Here is a 17,483-nt window from a genome sequence, read left to right as displayed (position 1 = left end):
AAGTTTGCCTGGGACAGGTATACGTGTATACGGAAATCTACATTCCCAGTACATCTCAGACCCCCACGAGGAGTCAAAGTTTCAGAGAGCCCTGTGAGGTTGTAACTCTCTCCCAGGGATCAGCGGCGTTACTCCCTGTCCACGGGAGCGTACGCACAGATCTTTTCTCCTCCTCATGGTCCGTTTTCTATCTGTGATTAGTAATTGGCTTCTCTTGGTACGTTACGATCTATTACAAAAGCCAAACATTAAAAGGGCGAGCTGAAATGACAAAATTTGGTTATAATTTATGTTGGCCCCTGACATATATATTTTTTTTAATGATTTGGTCTCTAAGCAACTGATCTCTTAGCAACAAGAAGCACCTTTATAAAAGATGGCACACAAAGAGTGATTGCCAGAAAATCCACCGGGTTCTTAAACAGCCGCGCATCATTAGCAAAACTCACCATCTTCAAGAGTCCAAAACTAGAAGTGACCAGCAGACCCAGGTAACCTTGACATTTGCACATTTTCCTGAAAAAAAAAAAAAACAAAAAAACTCATGCAACTATTAAAGAGAACAAAATTCTTTGAAATATGTTCATTTTTTGAGATCTTATTAGTTGGTCTTGGCTAACTTTTAATAGAATGTATTCTATTAAATAACTGCTTCTTAATTTTTTAAAACAACTTGGACTTGAATTTTGTGATCAGAAAACAGTTCACTTAAAGTATTTTACTGGCATAAGGCTAGAAGGGGGAAGCAATCTATCCTTTTCAGAGTTCATTTCTGTAGGTTTTCATTTGAAGGGGAAAATCCACACTGTGGCAAAATAAGAGGGTGAAAATGTCACCCCGAGTGGTGTGCACTGCTGGGGGAATATGTGTATTTTTTTTCCTAATGTATATTTAAGCTGCTAAAATATTTAAAGAGTAGCAAAATCATTTCACTTCCAAACTTCAGCTTTTTAATCCAGTGTTGATTCCAGTAGCAAGTTATGGTCTTCTATTGCAAATATTCATGGACTGGTTTTTCTTTTCTCTCTTTCATAGCACAAAAGCAAACATTTTTCTATTTGTTTTCATTGCCATAAGAAAAGATTCATTCCAATGCTAAAAACAGGAGAAATTCCAGCTATCTGTACCTTGTTTCGTTTTTTCAGGTACCCAGGAGTTGAAGACTTAAATGTCATTCTTGAAAGTTGGAGTTAGAGATGAGGAACAATTGTTTTTCCTCTGAACCCCTTCAGTTAAGACTGTGTAATTATAAACCCACTTGGGGTACTCAAAGTGCATAAAAAGATATTTTGTGAGAGCGAAATAAAAATCTCCCTAATTGAACTTGGAAACAACATTACATAGAGATATCACAGATCTAAGCAAACAGACTTTAGAAAATTGCAGTTTCAATAAAGACAAGTTGTGATACTTTCGTTTTTTATAAGAATTGTGCGTGTCACTTATCTTTAAGTTGAAGTGTGCTGACATCTTCTTGGAACCAGAAAATGGGATACTTAGTCTAAATACAGAGTTGGCAATGAGTCAGGGCATTCAAAATCAGGATAGTCCCAGAAAATTTGGGACCTACAATTCCTCTGTTAAGAAAATGCTCCTTATGAGCACAATATGATTACACTTGATTTAAAAAACTGCTTATGACTTGTATTTCTGTTACTGCTACCAATTTCAGGCAGAAAGAATTCCTTCTTGTGATTGCTTTGCTTGGAAGTTAACAACCTGGGTATTTTAAATTGAATTGCAGAAACTTTCTTTCTTTTCTTTCTTTCTCTCGCTCTCTCTCTTTCTTTCCTTCCTTTCTTTTCTTTTTCTTTCTTTCTTTCTCTTTCCTTTCTTTCTTTTCTTCTTTCTTTTTCTTTCTTTCTTTTCTTTCTCTTTCTTTCTTTCTTTCTTGCTTTCTTTCTTTTTTTTAAAAGCAATGTACTATGAAAGCACAGAGAAACATAGCTTTGTCCTTTAGAACTAAAGATTTATTGTACTTATATTTGCAGTCTGGTCATTATTGTGGAAACTTGTTTGTGGCTTTAAGGAACTTGGATAAATAACTATAAGATATAACTTGTGTTGGCTGTGTCTGGATGTGTTTCTACTTTTAAGTGTACCACAGTCTCATAAATATGAAGGGGAATTAAAATAAGCAAAGATATGGAAACATTTCTATTGCAAGTGATAGCTAAGTTTTTGCAGTGGTTCTTTAAGATTTTCAAACCTAGCCACTGTGGCCTTTGAGGGTCACATCTTCTACATTTTTTCTATGCGTAAGGAAACAAAGGGGGCCCACAGCAGGCACTGTAGAGCTTGTGACTTTGGCTGTCTTAATGAGCCATCTGACCAAGATGGACAAACAATTACAAGATTTGAGATGTACAATGAGAGACTTAGGACGGACTGGCCACTATAGACTAAGCCAATTTATTCTGCTGTGTTGGGATTAGTTACTTCTGCAACACACACACACATACATACAAATGGTCTCAGTAAAATCATAAACCAGGAAATCAAAGTGAGCCTCTCCATTAGTGAGGGCTTCCCAGGAAAAAGGATAGTTTTAGTTTCATGAATGAAAAGTTTCCATCATAATCCTTACTTGATGTCTCAAAATCATAGACAAAACTTGATGCTCCTTTTCCTTCTAACCTTCGGCTGGGATTGGGCTGCTAGGGTGGGGAGGGGGTGTGGGGGACAGACAGTCCTTCTTTGTGGGAGGTCCCTACTGCCAGCACACCCACTTACTTTGGACACCTTAACACCTGAATTGAAATGGTCAGGCAGGAGCCTGATCAATTACAACAGGACTGGCTTTTTACCAGAAAAAAATTCACCCTCTTAAATGAGTCATACTTGAGATAATTTGGTCATTCTCCGGTGACAGGGAAGCAAGAAAAAAACCTTTGGAGCAGCCCCTTTGGGTTAGGTGCTTTACAAAGTGCAGTTCTGTTTAATCCTCACAACAGCTGTGCAAAGGCATCGGCAGCTCCATTTTACACGTGTAAACCGGATTCGGCAGTTTGCCAAGATGTTGCCTGAACAGTGAATGGCAAAGTTGGGGTTTACACACAGGGCCAGTCTGACTCCCCAGCCCATGCGCTCTCCTTGTGCCACAATAGCACAAGCAACTCTTTTAAACTGACCTTCAAACAGTCCCTCTGGTCTTAGTAAAGCAAAAGTTCTTAGTAGGTGGGCTGGCAGTAAAGATTTAGGCATCTTTTCACAGAAGAGACTCCTTAACCCCCAGTTCTGTTGGCTGGAGTGACTCAGACCCCGCATTTTCCATGGTTGTCACACAGGCTACAAACTGGAGGGGGCACTTGGCTGGGCTGTGGTAGCAGTGGCCACAGGGCGCGTCGCCATTCCTTGCCATGATGTGCATCCCAAGTGAAGTGGGGTAGGACTCTCTGAGGTACCATTTCTGTGAGAAGAGAGCCTGAGGCAGGGCTCCCTGGGGGGCATCCCCGGATCACAACAGTTAGGAACTGCACAGGTAGAGAGGAAGCAGGTCAAGTGACATGCCAGCAAGTTAAGGTGGCTGGGAAGAGAACCCAGATGTAGGTGGAGTAGGGGTGGGTGAGATGATGCTACAGAAAGCAGAGCTTTCTCCTGAGGACGTCGCTTCAAAGTTGCAGGACAGCAGTGCCCTGTCTACTCTGGTTCTAAACCCTCTGGCTCACGTTGTTACCCCCTCTTCAAATATCCCTGACAAAGGGATTAGTCTTAGAGAGTTAATTTAACAAAACTTTCCTGAAACAGTATTTGGGGAGGAGATCTAAGAGGAGTGGGGGCCAGGGCAGCTGTGACTAACCCTGGAACAAAGCACTTTACACACCCCTATCTCTTTTGATCCTTACATCAGTCAGCTCAGAGACCTGAAGAATCTCGCCCAAGGTCAAACTCAAAAGTCTTCTGACTGGAAACCCTGTGGTTCTTTTCCTGCAACTGGGAAATACGATGGTATATATAGGCACATATAGATTCTAAGGTGTGATATGGATCCAAAAAGGTTTGGGGTTGGAGGTGATCTGCCTTGAACTTGGCATGATCATCAAGTGAATACCAGGGGCAGCTCTTCACCTGCTACACTTGAGTCCATCCCTGGAGGAAGGACTAACACTCTAACAGGTGTAAGAGGCAACCTCCCATTTCTTTTTCCAATCCCTCTCTGCTGGGGTATACCCATGGGTAATCCCTCCAACCATAAATCAGAGGGCTGGTGGGCAGCTTAGGAAATCTGAGAAGAATGCATGGTAATAGGTTCTACTTTTGTACAAAGCATAATAATTATCTTTGTGCAAAGGTATCCAAGTAATTCCCATGCCTCTACTTCCATATGGTTCTTGCCTCCAATCAGACATGCCCACCTTCTTTGAGTTCCTTCCTGGTGTGTGGTGCTAGGACACATACGGTCAGCACATAGATGACACATACCTACCATGGACAGCACAGGCCAAATCCCCCTCTCTATATAGTGCTCAGAAAGTCTCCTCTCACCTGGCATCCCTGGGTACAAGAAGAGGGCCACTTATTTCATTTCTTAAAAAGCGTATCAGTTGAAATTTGGGAGCTGACTTGGAGTTTGCTTAATTTAGACTTCTTATTTTGGAGATGAGGAAACTGAGCTGAAGTGATTTGCCCAAGATCTATGCAGCTGGTCAAAGTGACGGATAGAGCTCAGTTCTCTTGACTCCCAGTCCAGTGCTCTTTCCTCTGTATCATAATTATTAATCCTAAGAAGAAGGTAAGAGTACAAACTATTACTCCTATTTTACAGGTAGAAAAACTGAGGGTATAATTCAGTTTAGGGATGCCTGCCACTCCAAAAGTATGAAAATTATTAAATCTATGAAAGTGACTTAACAGCTCCTCAGGATTAATAATTTTCATTCTCCCTGGTGGATGCAAATATGCAGAGTTCATTGTTGCAGTAAACACACTGAAGTGTCCAAAGGCTATTCAATATGTTGATCATATAATTTCTCTCCTGTATGGAAAGGAAGGAAGGGGATGGAAAAACAGTCCCTGCCATTATGAAGCCTAGTGTCCAAACAGATTATGCATTTATGGAATCTCCTTAAAAGATAAACCAGCATATATCCCATGTCAGAACTGTCTCAGCCAGGCCCCATACCAAAACTTGATAACAAAGGGTACTATAAGCAGTAGTCCTTGTGGATTTTCCTTCTGTTGAACCCACACTTGAATTTGGTACTACCCCAGAAGAGGCTCTAACAGAGATAACCCTGATATGCAATTATGGGAACTCTACAGTTCTGATGACAATTCTAAAATTTTAAACGGAAGGTGTGAACTCACATGGATTGAGCTCTCTGTGCCAAGTTCTGTGCTAGGGTCTTTACAAAGGTTTTCTTATTTAATGTTCATAATCTACGATGCTGATATTCTGAGCACTATTTTCCAGATGAGGAAGCTGAAACTTCTCCATTTAAGGAAACTGCCAAAGGGGGCAATACCATAAAGTGGTGATTATTTATTCAATATGTGTTTACTGCACTTAAATGATGTGCCTGGCACCGGACTAGATACTGGTGATATAAAGTTAAATCAGACATGGTCCTTGTCTTGAAGAAGCTCAGAGCCTAATAATATTCATTTACAGTTAATGTGGGAGCTTCTACTCGTCAGAGCTAGATTGATAGCAAGTAAGATATTTGCTAAGTACATTCTAAAAGATTTACTCTAGAACATCCATTCTGAAGGTTGGAAAGGGTTAGAGAAGAAATCCTAGGATAGGAAAATATAGGGCTAGGATTTACAATGAGAGGGAAAATTGAAGATTGACAGAAAATTGGCATTCATGACATGTGGAGTAAAATGGGCAGACAGCATGGGGGAAAGAATGATCAGGTCACATAAAACAGCGGTCCCCAACCTTTTTGGCACCAGGGATGGGTTTTGTGGAAGACAATTTTTCCGCAGACGGGGGCAGGGGCGGCAGCGGCGGGGAGTGGTTCAGGCAGTAATGCGAGTGATGGGGGGCGGCAGATGAAGCTTTGCTCACTAGCCCTCTGCTCACCTACTGTTGTGCAGCCCGGTTCCTAACAGGCCACGGACCAGTAGTGGTCCGCAGCCCAGGGGTTGGGGACCCCTGACATAAAAGGGCCAGCAAACCTTGGGTTTCTTCTCGGTGTTCCATATTGAGGAATAATATGAACAATGAACTTGGTGATACAGTACACTGGTAGAAAACAAAGATCAGACAAAGGAGTTTGGATTAAGTGAACAGAAAATGGGGAGCCAATTAAAATCTGCTGATGTAGGCTCTTGGTTTTTGAATATCACTAGACATCTGTGACAAATAGTGCCAGAGGAAAAGAGTTTTGTCTGTGTGTCATTGACACTGTCTGGGGCATACTACCAACTAAAAGATCAGTCTTTTGAAATCCTCGAGCTAATCAGGAGTGAACAGATGAGGTCCTGGCCTGGGCAATAGCTGCAGAGGATAAAGCCTAACTGGAGACTGGTTCAGAGCAAACAATGGGCTAGACTTGGTGATTAGATGAAAGAAGGGAAGGAGGAAAGAATACAAAGAGAATGGTGGTATGCCTTGAAATAAAAGAAATTTGGAATTAGCTGGTAAGCTTATTTTTCAATAAGGTTTAGATATTATAAATGTGCTTATTCAAGTGGGGGACATTCCTTGGAAATGTTAAATATGTCCTCCAAAGCACAAATCAAGACATATGGGGTCTAAGAATTTGTGCTCTTCTGAGAGTACAGGAAGGTGGGGGAGGGGGCAACCTGGAAAACATCATTTAGATGTTAAACCATTAGAATTTCCAAGATATTTTAATCATTTTATGGGGCCAGTGGGGGTATTCTGGAACACCCAGGAAGCCTGGGGACCATAACTTTAGGCAACTAAAGTGGCAGACCTGATGAGAGGGGTATTGCTCCTACAGGTGTTTGAAGGAGTGTCTCCAAGAATAAGTGTGGAGAGGGACAAAACAGAAGACCTCAGTCTGCAGACTGAGTGACCATGGGTGATTAATGAGAAGAGGTCACAATAAGGAATCAGGACAGAAGACAGATAAAAGGTGACCAGAGGCTTTAGAAGAGACCCAGAAGCAAACTGTTCCAAGAAGATGTTCTCTGCAAAGGAGCAGAGAAGTAAAAATTTCTTAGACTGGCAAACAATTCATCAGACTGGTGAGAGAGAAGTCACTGGTACCCTCAAAAGGCAGTGTGGGTGGAACAGGAAGCTGGTGAACTAGACAGGGTGGTAGGCACCCTGGGGGTGGAGCACGAGAGGCCAGTCAGGCCTACTGACCCACAAGCCCATATGCTGGACAGATGCAGAATTAGTCAATCCAAAGGTTTGGCTGTCAGCATAAATCCATTTTAAAATCCAGCTGTCTGCCTCTGCCTGCGTCAGGCTGGGGAGGAAAAAGCATGAACTCTGGAGTCAGACAGACAGATTTTAATCCTTCCTCAGACAGAAATCAACTGTGAGACAATATCAAGGAGATTTAACTTCTATTTCTTCATCTTTAAAATGGAACTGCTTCTACTTATCTCACAAGGTGTTTTTTCTTTTTCTTTTTAAAGACTAATATGAGATAAAATGCCTATAAAATATGGGGAAAGGTACTCAGTAAATACCAACTCCCCTAGGACAGTGGGTTGTTTAGATATGTTACCTGGAGTCTTGGAATTCTTCAGAAATTTTCAGAAGCTGTTTTCGAAGGTGTTGGGGGTGGGGAAGTTCTGGGGAGACAAAGGCTGAAGCCTCAGCTACCCACACCCTACTCTTACCACAGCACTGGAGTCCTATGAAAATTTTTGTTTAAAAAGGTGAGGAGAGCAGAGAGAAAACTACTGGGACTAGCACTGAATTTAGCAAGGTTTCAGGATACAAGGTTAATATACAAAATTCAGTTGTATTCTTATACACCAGTAGCAATCAGTTGAAAAATAAAAATTTAAAAACAATTCCACCTAAATGCCCATCAACAGAGGAATGGATAAAGAAGATGTGGTACATATCTATATATAATGGAATATTACTCAGCCATATAAAAGAATGAAATAATGCCATTTGCAGCAACATGGACGGACCTAGAGATTGTCACACTGAGTGAAGTAAGTCAGACAGAGAAAGACAAATATATGATATCGCTTATATGTGAATCTAAAAAGAGGCTATAAATGAACTTATCTACAAAACAGAAATAGTCACAGATGTAGAAAATAAACTTATGGTTACCAGGGGGTAAGAGGGGGATGGGATAAACTGGAAGATTGGGATTGACACATACACACTACTATATATAAAATAGATTACTAACAAGGACCTACTCTACAGCACAGGAAACTCTACTCAATACTCTGTAATGGCCTATATGTGAAAAGAAGCTAAGAAAAGAGTGGATACATGTATATGTATAACAGATTCAGTTTGCTGTATACCTGAAACTAACACAACATTGTAAATCAACTATACCCCAATTAAAAAAAAAATTCCAATACAGTAAGACCAAAAGCAATAAAATACTTCATAGTAAATCCAACAAAAGATGTATAAGATCTCTACATTGAAAAGTACAAAATATCGCTGAGAGAAATGGAAGAAGACCTAATAAATGGTGAGCTACATCAGATTTGTGATATAAGACTAGATTGTTAAGGTGGTAATTCTGCCTAAATTGTTCTGTAGAGTCAATGAACTGTCAATTAAAATTCCATCAGGCTTTGTTTATTTGTTTTTTGTAGAATTTCAAAAAACAAAGCTGATTTCAAAATTTATACAGAAATGCAAAAGACCTAAAATAACCAAAGTATGGTCAGTTAGGGACCTTTGAGAAGCAGGCAGCAAGACCGGATTTACATATGCAAGAGATTTCTAGAGGAAAATGACTGGGGAGGATAAAAGAGGCGGGAGCAGAAGTAGAAAGGAAGCTGTCAGATTCCAATGCAGGTATGACACCCATGAAAGGAGAGGGGGAAGGAAGAAATGTGTGGAAAGGGCGAAAGGGCTTTCAGACTACAGTGTAGTGCTGGGAGTTTTAGTCAGGAAAGGGGAGTTCCCAAGCAAAGACTGCCTGTTGGAAGAGTCCTGCATTGGATGGAATGGGCTATCACCATACCCCCACCATACTCAGTCATTGGTTGCAAGCTACCAAGAGAAAGATAGCCTTTTTGTGAACTTGGTGGTAAATCCAAAGGGTGGAGCCATCAACTATGCAACCAATAGCAGGTTCTTTGGAAGGAGATCTGAGCAGTACACCTTCATGGCAAAGTAATATTTAAAAAGAACAAAGTTGGAGAACTTACCTTCCAATTTACTAACCTTACCTTTATATTTCAATATTTTCTATAAAGCTACAGTAATCAAAACAGTTTGGTATTGGCAAAAAATAAACATATATATCAAAGGAACAGAATAGAGAGTCCAGAAAGAGTCCCACACATATACTGCCAATTTTAAACAAAGGTACCAAGGCAATTCAATGGGGAAGGAAAACTCTTTTCAACAAATGGTGCTGGATCAACTGGATATGGATGAGGGGGTGGAGAATGGAAGAGGTATCAAACCTTACCTCAGAAATTAACTCAAAATGAATCACAGACCTAAATGTAAAACCTAAAACTATTAAACTTCTGGAAGAAAACAAGAGAAAAATCTTTGTGATCTTAAAGTGGCAAAGTTTCCTTAGAATACACACAAAAAAGCATGAACCATAGAAGAAAATTGATAGTTGGGCTTCAAAAAAAATTAAAAACTTGATTTTCAATAGAAACTAGGAAAATAAAGCAGACCACAGACTAAGAGAAAATATTTGGAACACATATATTAAACAAAAAAACTTGAATCCAGAATATATTTTTAAAAAACCTCTCAAAATTCAGTAAGACAAACCAATTTTTAAAAACAGGGGAGGGAGTTCCCTGGGGCCTAGTGGTTAGGATTCCAGGCTTTCACTCCCATGGCCAGGGTTCAATCCCTGGTCAGGGAAATGAGATCCTGCAAGCCGTGTGGCACCACACACACACACACACACAAAACCCAAAAAACAAAACAAAACAAAAACACAAACAAAAAACCAGGGGAAATATTTTACCAGCTGTTTCACAAAAGAAGATATGTGAATGGCCAGTAAGCTCACTAAAAATAGCTCAAAATTACTAGTGATTAGGGAGATGCGAATTAAGACCTCAGGCAGATACTTCTAGAATGGCTAAAATGAAAATACTGACAGATAACAAGTGTTGGTGAGAATGTGGCGCAACTGGAACTCTCATATGCTTCTGGTACTTTGGAAGATTATTTGGCAGTTTCTTAAAAGGTTAAACATATAGCTACCGTACAACACAGCCATTTCAATTCTTGTATGCTAGTATTCATTGTAGCCTTATTTGAAACAGCCAAAAAACTGGGAAACAACCGGAATGTTCATTAACAAGTGAATGGATAAACTGTGGTTTAACTATATAATAGAATGCTACTCAGCAATATTAAGGAAGAAATTGTTGATATGAACAACAACATGAATGAGTCTCAAAATCAATATGCTGAAGGAAAGAAGCCAGACCAAAAAAAAAGAGTACAGACTCTGATTACACTGAGATAAGATTCTAGAAAATGTAAACTAATCAATAGCGATGGGAAGCAGATTTGTAGTGTCTGGGGATGAGGGAGAAAGGGATGTATTACAAGAGGGTGATGAAAATGTTATCTTCATTTTGGTGATGACCTCATTCATATATATAGATATACAAATACATGTTAAAACTCATAAAATTGTACACTTTAAATATTTGAGGTTTATTGTATATCCATTATGCCTCAATAAAGTGGTTTTAAAAGGATGAGGGAGGTAGGTGAGAGCTGGTGTAACTAATGCAATCCCACCAATACAATAAAAAGATTTGAACAGTGTCCTAGAAGAAACGTAGGGAGGAATGAGTCTGGTACTTTTCTTCCCTACTTGTCTGTTTAGTATCTGCCTTTCCCCTAGGCTGGGGGAGAAAGTGGAGAAAGGAGCAATGCCTAGTGTCAACCAGCTGTGGCGTTAAAGCTCCTGGAGCGCTCCTGCAGGCTAGGCTGGGGTCCGCACAAGGAGGACCCTTCCCTCTGACAGCGGAGCAGGCAGGCCAGCTGCCTGGGCAATCGACCCCTGGAGTCACATAGGGCCTGGCGCTCACTCAGAAGGGGGCTGTGCTTGCTGTTTAATGCTTTGCAGTGACCATATTGACTCAATCTTTCAATCTGTGTTTTGTAAGCAAAGTCCCATGGGACAGTGGATGCGTCAGGAACTTGGACCCTTGGCTAAGGCAGGGTCGCGCCTCCTGCCGCTTCCTGAGTTCTGGCTACCCGCTCCTCCTGCGTCCTTCTCAGTGAAAGCTGCTGGGCACTTATGCGGAGAAGGACGGGACCGGCGCACAGCCAAGGGTACTGAGTCATCACAGGGTGCCCTCCCACCCCCCATGTGCCTGTGAGGGTCTGAATGTGCCCCGAGAGTATCCCTGTGCCTGAGAGACCGCAATATCAAACGGCAAATTTAAAACACAGTGACAGGTGGAAAGACCGTGGAAGAAAGGAAAATGCTCCACCCCCCCACCCCCGCCCCCCACCTGCTTTTTGAGCAAGGGGCTCCGCCTTTTCGGGACTGCCTGCCAGAGATCACTGTGCTCCTTCCAGACGCGCCTGCCTGCCCAGTCGCTCCAGCTGTGGATTGCCACCAGTACAGGAGCTGGGCTTATTTTGCTCCCAAGAGCTTCCAACCACACTCAGGGGAAAGATGTGGCTCAATTCAGCCCGCCCAGGAATGATAGAGACCCAAGCGTTGTAATGAAAAGTCTGGAATATAGGGCAGCTTTGCTCTACAGAGCAGGAAGTATATCAGGGTAGAAGCAAGGAAAATCCTGCTCTCGTAAGATTCCTCTGGATGCAGAGCTCCCTGTTCTCTGATTTCCTCTCCAGTGTGGAATAAGGGTGAAAGTAACAATTTGTTGTTTTGAAAAAAGTAACCATGACAACAGCCAAGTCCATAGAGAGAGTAGTAAAATGCATTAAGCTCACTTTCAATACCTTGCTTTCCCTTCCAGAATGAATGCTCCTAGTCAGATAATGATCCAGCTTCAACAAAAGAGCAAAAGGGAAGAGCAGACCTAGAAAACCTTCGTGTGCCCAGGCCCGTCATAGATTAGTGGTATCTCTTTGATCTGGGAGTTCATTGCCTCTAGCTTTCTCCACACAGTCCAGGTCAGCTTTTAGAAAGCTTATTGTGGAAGGGCAGGAGCAGATATGAGCTCTTTTTAGGAAACATAGCTGTTAAACTCACACGGTTAGAAGTAAAAATAAACTTGGAAAGTTTCATTAAGTGAGTCAGGGTATGATCAAAATTGTGCACTAATCCTTGACTCCATGGTTGGAGAATGAACTGGCAGATGTGCTTTTCCTTCTGTCCCAGGGGAAGGGCCTCCCACCAGCCCTTCCCCGAGGCAGAATGAAGCAGTCTAATCTTCAAGGGCACTGGCTGGGAAGAGAGGAGGCCTGGGTCCTAAACTCTGTCACTAATTAGCTGACATAACTAAACCTCTTGGGTGCCTAACTTAACCTCTTAGGCTGGGCCAATGTTTGCCCTGCTCTGTTAGCGGATATAAATCATTGTGCCAGTAATGTGACCTATAAGAGCATTATCACATATTCTTCTTTGCTTTTCTCGGAGCCTGGCAGAAAAGCATCGGGTCTGGCATTTTTTGCAAGGCGAAAGGTAAGTCTTTCCTCCACTGAGTCTGGGCAGACTTGGGGAGAGAGGAGAGGGTTATTGCAGCTTTCCACCAAGGAAACCAGCTAGTTTTCTGTGTTGGGGGAAGGTAGATTTGCTTTGTCTCTGAGGTTATAACTAGATGTATCAAGACTGGTCATATATGCTAGCCTGTAGCCTGACACTCAGCTCACTGGGCATCAGGGATCTGAGGCTCTACAGCCACAAAGTTCAGGCAGGCATCAATCAAAGGATAATATTCAAAGGGAATGGGGAACCCCTGCCCATTGAAAGGGACAACAGCTTGTTGCCACAGGGAATGTGGGTCCAGTGTGGGCAGATCCTCAGAGTTTTCCTCAAGAGAGGCCTGAAATCTGGGCTTTTAAAACATAAGATATCCAAAACTTTAAATAATGGCCATGAAAGCAAATTTAAAGCATAATGTAAGTCAAAACAAGACAGGTTAGCAGGCTGGGTGGGTTAATGACAGAAACTCTGGTCAGGAGGGGGAAATATAAGAGCAAGGCAGTCATGCCTTGCTTCCTGCAGAGAGCCCAGAGAGGAAGCAAGGTCCTAGGTTGTCTTTATCCAGGCAACTTGTCTCCTGTCTCTCAGCTCTCCTCTTCTGTCTCTCCTTCTCCCTCCAGCCTGAGGAAGCTTCAGCTCTCTGTGGGAGGAGGAGGTAAGAAGCCTTGGCTCCTTTCCTTTTCCCAAAACCACCGTTGTAGCCTGTCCTGCCTACGCCTACAGGGCCTGGATTTTGAAACTCAAAAGCCAGGAAAGTATTTTTTTCCTTCTGCATTCTGCTTTCCTGAGGCAAGGGAAAATGCTCCGCTTATTTAATGAGGAGGGGATAAAGGTAAACCAAGTAACACTAGCTAACCTGCCCACAGCCCAGGGGTTATACTGGATGGAGGAATATCACACACACAACCTGAGGCTCGAATGGGGGCAGCACGCTTGGGAAGTTAGGACTAGTTTGGTACAGCTGGGTGCAGTGCAGGGCAAGTGGCAGGGGAGGGGACTGGAAAGGCAGATGAAATAGGACTTAACATAAAAAAATTTAATTGGCTTAGATGTCTGAATACTTATGCGTTGTTTTTGTAAGGCTGGTGGCACAATCCTACATTGGTTTTGTGTAATTTATCATCTATGCACTTTAAAGTGACATAAAGGGCTTCAGAAACCATGATCTGGCCACCATGCTCATCATAATTTGGGTGGTCTAGCCATCTACAAAGTGTCCAAAGTTGATACAGTTGAACTTGTTTGAGGGTAGTATCGCCAGATTTCATTGAGAGGTGCTGCCACAGCTGTTACCAAGCCTTCTTGCTATTTCAGAAACTGCTACTGCTTTCTGCCTTCCCTCCCTCCCCCGCAACTCCAGCTCCCATTCCCTACTTCCCCAGGCTCCACCAAACTCTTCTTCTTCCCCAGTGATCCTTCCAATTCCATCTCGCTGACCCCTGAGGACCCTGTTTTCCTTTCTACCCTCTCAGGTAGAGGATGTATTTTCAATCATACATACTCCAATTTCAGTGTTGGGAGCTGGGGTTGGTGTCTTCCAGGGTGCTGTCTCTGGACCATTACTCTCTTTTTCTTTCTAAAATACTGTTTGAGGTTCACACTGTCCACCCCCTTACCCTGACTCCCCTAGTCACTGAAGGCTTTAGCCTCTTTCTCCATGTCTTCCTCTCCACCCCATCATCCTAAGGCACTAAATGTCCTTATGGCTGATCAAAGCAACACCCTGGCTGCAGAGTTCCTTGACGACTACACCTTCAGTGACCTTCTCCCTCCAGCTCAGCACACTCCCAGGGGCATAGCTCTGAGCTTGTCATCATCAGAAACTGCACCTCCTCTGGCATCTCATTCTCTCACCACCACCTTCCAGCTCATTTGCTTAAGTCCCCTCACTGAAATAATTCTCCAGCCTCATTGAGATCTCCAAGCCAGTGGCCTCACCACTTTCTCTATGTCCATGAATCTCCTCCTATCTTTATTTTCTTCTGTATCTAGCTTAGAGGCCGTAGTTCTTCCTACAGTGTCCTAAATCCATTGTGCCCCTCTTCATTGTCCTCGCCTGGCAAAGCCCCACAGACTTACTTATGCCTGTGCCTGAGTACATCAGTATTACTGGAGAGTATGGCACAACTGAGTACTTGGGCATGGCTCTAACTTCGTGTTCTCCAACCTTGTTTGGGTCTTCAACACTGCTCAGCAGTTTTACCATGCTTTGCTAGAAGCTCCCGCCACTTTCACAAATTTTATTTCCTCTTCTCAGAGCTTTATGCTTCCAACCCCTTTATTCCCAGATAAGAAGCATGGCAGAGAAAACTGATGGATTGCATTTGCACCTGTCCTCTCCTCCCATGTATAGTACAATGAAGCACATGTCCTTCTTCCAACCAAGGCCAGTCCCTCCACACGTTGTGCCCGGATCTCATCCCCTCCTACCTAAGCAGGGGTCCTGTTCCTTTAGGTGTACCTTCTCCTTCCCCAATCTTCAACCTCTTCTTCACACCTGCATTCTTCCCATTAGCACTCAAATATATGCTGGAATCCTTCATTACCAATAAAGCCAAGCAAACAAAACTTCCCTTCATTCCACACATCCCTCAAGCTCTTACCTGCTCTTCTTTTATTAATACAGGATTCTTCTTCTTTCTTCTTTCCATTCCGGCTTCCTACTTCACCAGCTTGCAGGAACTGCTCTTGCTGGGGCCACCAGTAGCTTTCTTGCTTTATCCACTGTGAAGTTCCTGCCTTCATTGGTCTTGACCTCTTGGCAGTATTCAATACAATTAACCACGTCTTCCTTCTTGAAACACTCTCTCCTCTTGGCTTTGGTGACAAAAATACTTTTGTGGTCGTCTTTATGCCTTCTGACTGTTCTTTCTGAGGATCTTTTACCTGTTCCACCTCCTCCTAAATTCTAAATTCTTGAGTTCTTTGGAAATTCTCATGTAATACTCTCCCTTGGCAATTTCAACTTTTTTCCCAAGGCCTTAAATCCATCCCTACCCTGGTTTAATCCTTCCTGAATTCTTACCTTTTCTATCACAGAACTGTAATTAAGTACTTATTTGGGTGATTATCTATTTATCGTTTCCTCTGCTAGAACCATAAGCTCCATGAAGGTGAGCAATATCTTCTTTATCTACCATTCCTATAATCCACTGGGTCAGCCTAGAAAAAAGTGACTGAGCTTCAATGCAAAGTTCCACTCAGTGGGCCTGTGCTCTGTCTGCCAAAAGAGGAAGCAAACATCTGCCTTCATGGGATTGTCTAATAGTTAGAACTTGTCACCGCAGTCTTTTCTTCCAGATTTACATTCAAACTATCTTTTCCTTAGTGCAGAATAGGAAATCTAGATAATTTCTTTTGCCAAAAATAGAGGAATCCTGTATTAATAAAAGTAAAACGAACATTGAGGAGTGAGGGAGTCTTCAAGCTTTGAAGCAGAGGAGTGATATGGTGTATTTTGGAAAGCTAGCTGTCAGCAGTAAGGAGGAAGACTTTGTGGAAGGAGAGAACAGGGGCAGGGGCATTCATGTGAATCTGTTCCAGAGGAGAGCTTATGAAAGCCCTAGCTCATGGGTGGCATTGAGAATAGGAAGAAAGAGGGAGAGGTGAGACTTTCAGAGATAAAATGACAATTGAATATCAGGGTAGGATGGTAGGAAGTGAGAGATTGCCCCGAATCACAGGATTCTCGTACCATCATCCCCTGCAGTGGGCCCTCACATTCATGCTGTTCTTTTTCCCTGGAAGGACCTGCCCCCACATTTAACTCCTTGGAATCCTGTTCCTCCATCATGATCTTTATAAAGATCTCCTGGATTACTCCAGGGAGAATGACTCTTTCCCTCCTCTTCATCCCCACTGCACTTGATTCAAATGGTCAGTATTATTGCCAGTTGTATGCCAGTTGTATATAACACGAGTGCTTATGTAGTTGACTGTATCCAGGCATTGTGCCATCTCTGATGAAATAGCTACTTCAAACTAAAACAGTTGAAAAAAATCATAAACTGAAAGAAGCATATTTACTGTCTTTATTTTCTTGACTTACAGTTAATTAAAAGCATCTTCTCATCTTTAATTTTTAAACAAAGTTCTGGTGGGTCATGTTAATAATGCTTATAACTCATTTATCTTACAAGATTTATCTAAAGGTCTTGGATGAGCCTGGCCTGCTCCTTCCTTTGGTTTGGGAGGAAACAATCTCTTAGTTCCACAATAGCTTGAGGCACCACCTCTGAGCTTCTAAATGACTCATATCCTGAAAACCCATGGTAATCTCATTCCTGCTCCGCTGGTTCAATTAACCTGTTTGTAAGCTATTTATGTGTGCATGCTTTAGCCTTTTAAAAGGGGCCAGGCATTTTTAGTCACACTGGATGCAAATAATAACATGGTTTAACTCATATATGATGTGGATTGGCTTATACAGACGTCTTCATATTTAATGCCTTTCTTAAAAATTCCCAACATTGACTAGGGCTTCAGCAGCCCTTTAGGACCAACGCTTCCATGAAAATACTCAAAATATGTTTGAATACATGTCCTATGCTGTCACCAAGAGCACCCTGCCATCTAGTTCCAGTGGAACCCTAACGATACCGCAAGACCAGAAAGACTGCCTCCTTGGGAGACAGCTCCCGATCCCCATCTTCCTCCTCTGAGCAGAGTGTAATCCGTTTGCTGTTCCACCTTTGTCATTTGCATACTCCTTCCCTGTGGAGTTTATCACATAAA

General features: G+C 42.3%; 1 long non-coding RNA gene across 1 annotated transcript in view; it reads right to left on the bottom strand.

Moving 5' to 3' along the window:
• Positions 1-17,483, bottom strand: part of LOC309626775 — a 296,161-nt gene that overhangs the window by 825 nt on the left and 277,853 nt on the right. The window contains exon 3 of the long non-coding RNA XR_014243397.1: positions 450-516. This is a non-coding gene — a long non-coding RNA (uncharacterized lncRNA). The remainder of the gene's footprint in view (positions 1-449; positions 517-17,483) is intronic.

This window comes from Balaenoptera borealis (genome assembly GCF_965194805.1).
Source record: "Balaenoptera borealis genome assembly, chromosome: 3".
NCBI classification, from domain to species: domain Eukaryota; kingdom Metazoa; phylum Chordata; class Mammalia; order Artiodactyla; family Balaenopteridae; genus Balaenoptera; species Balaenoptera borealis.
This window is presented reverse-complemented; position numbering and strand designations above follow the sequence as displayed.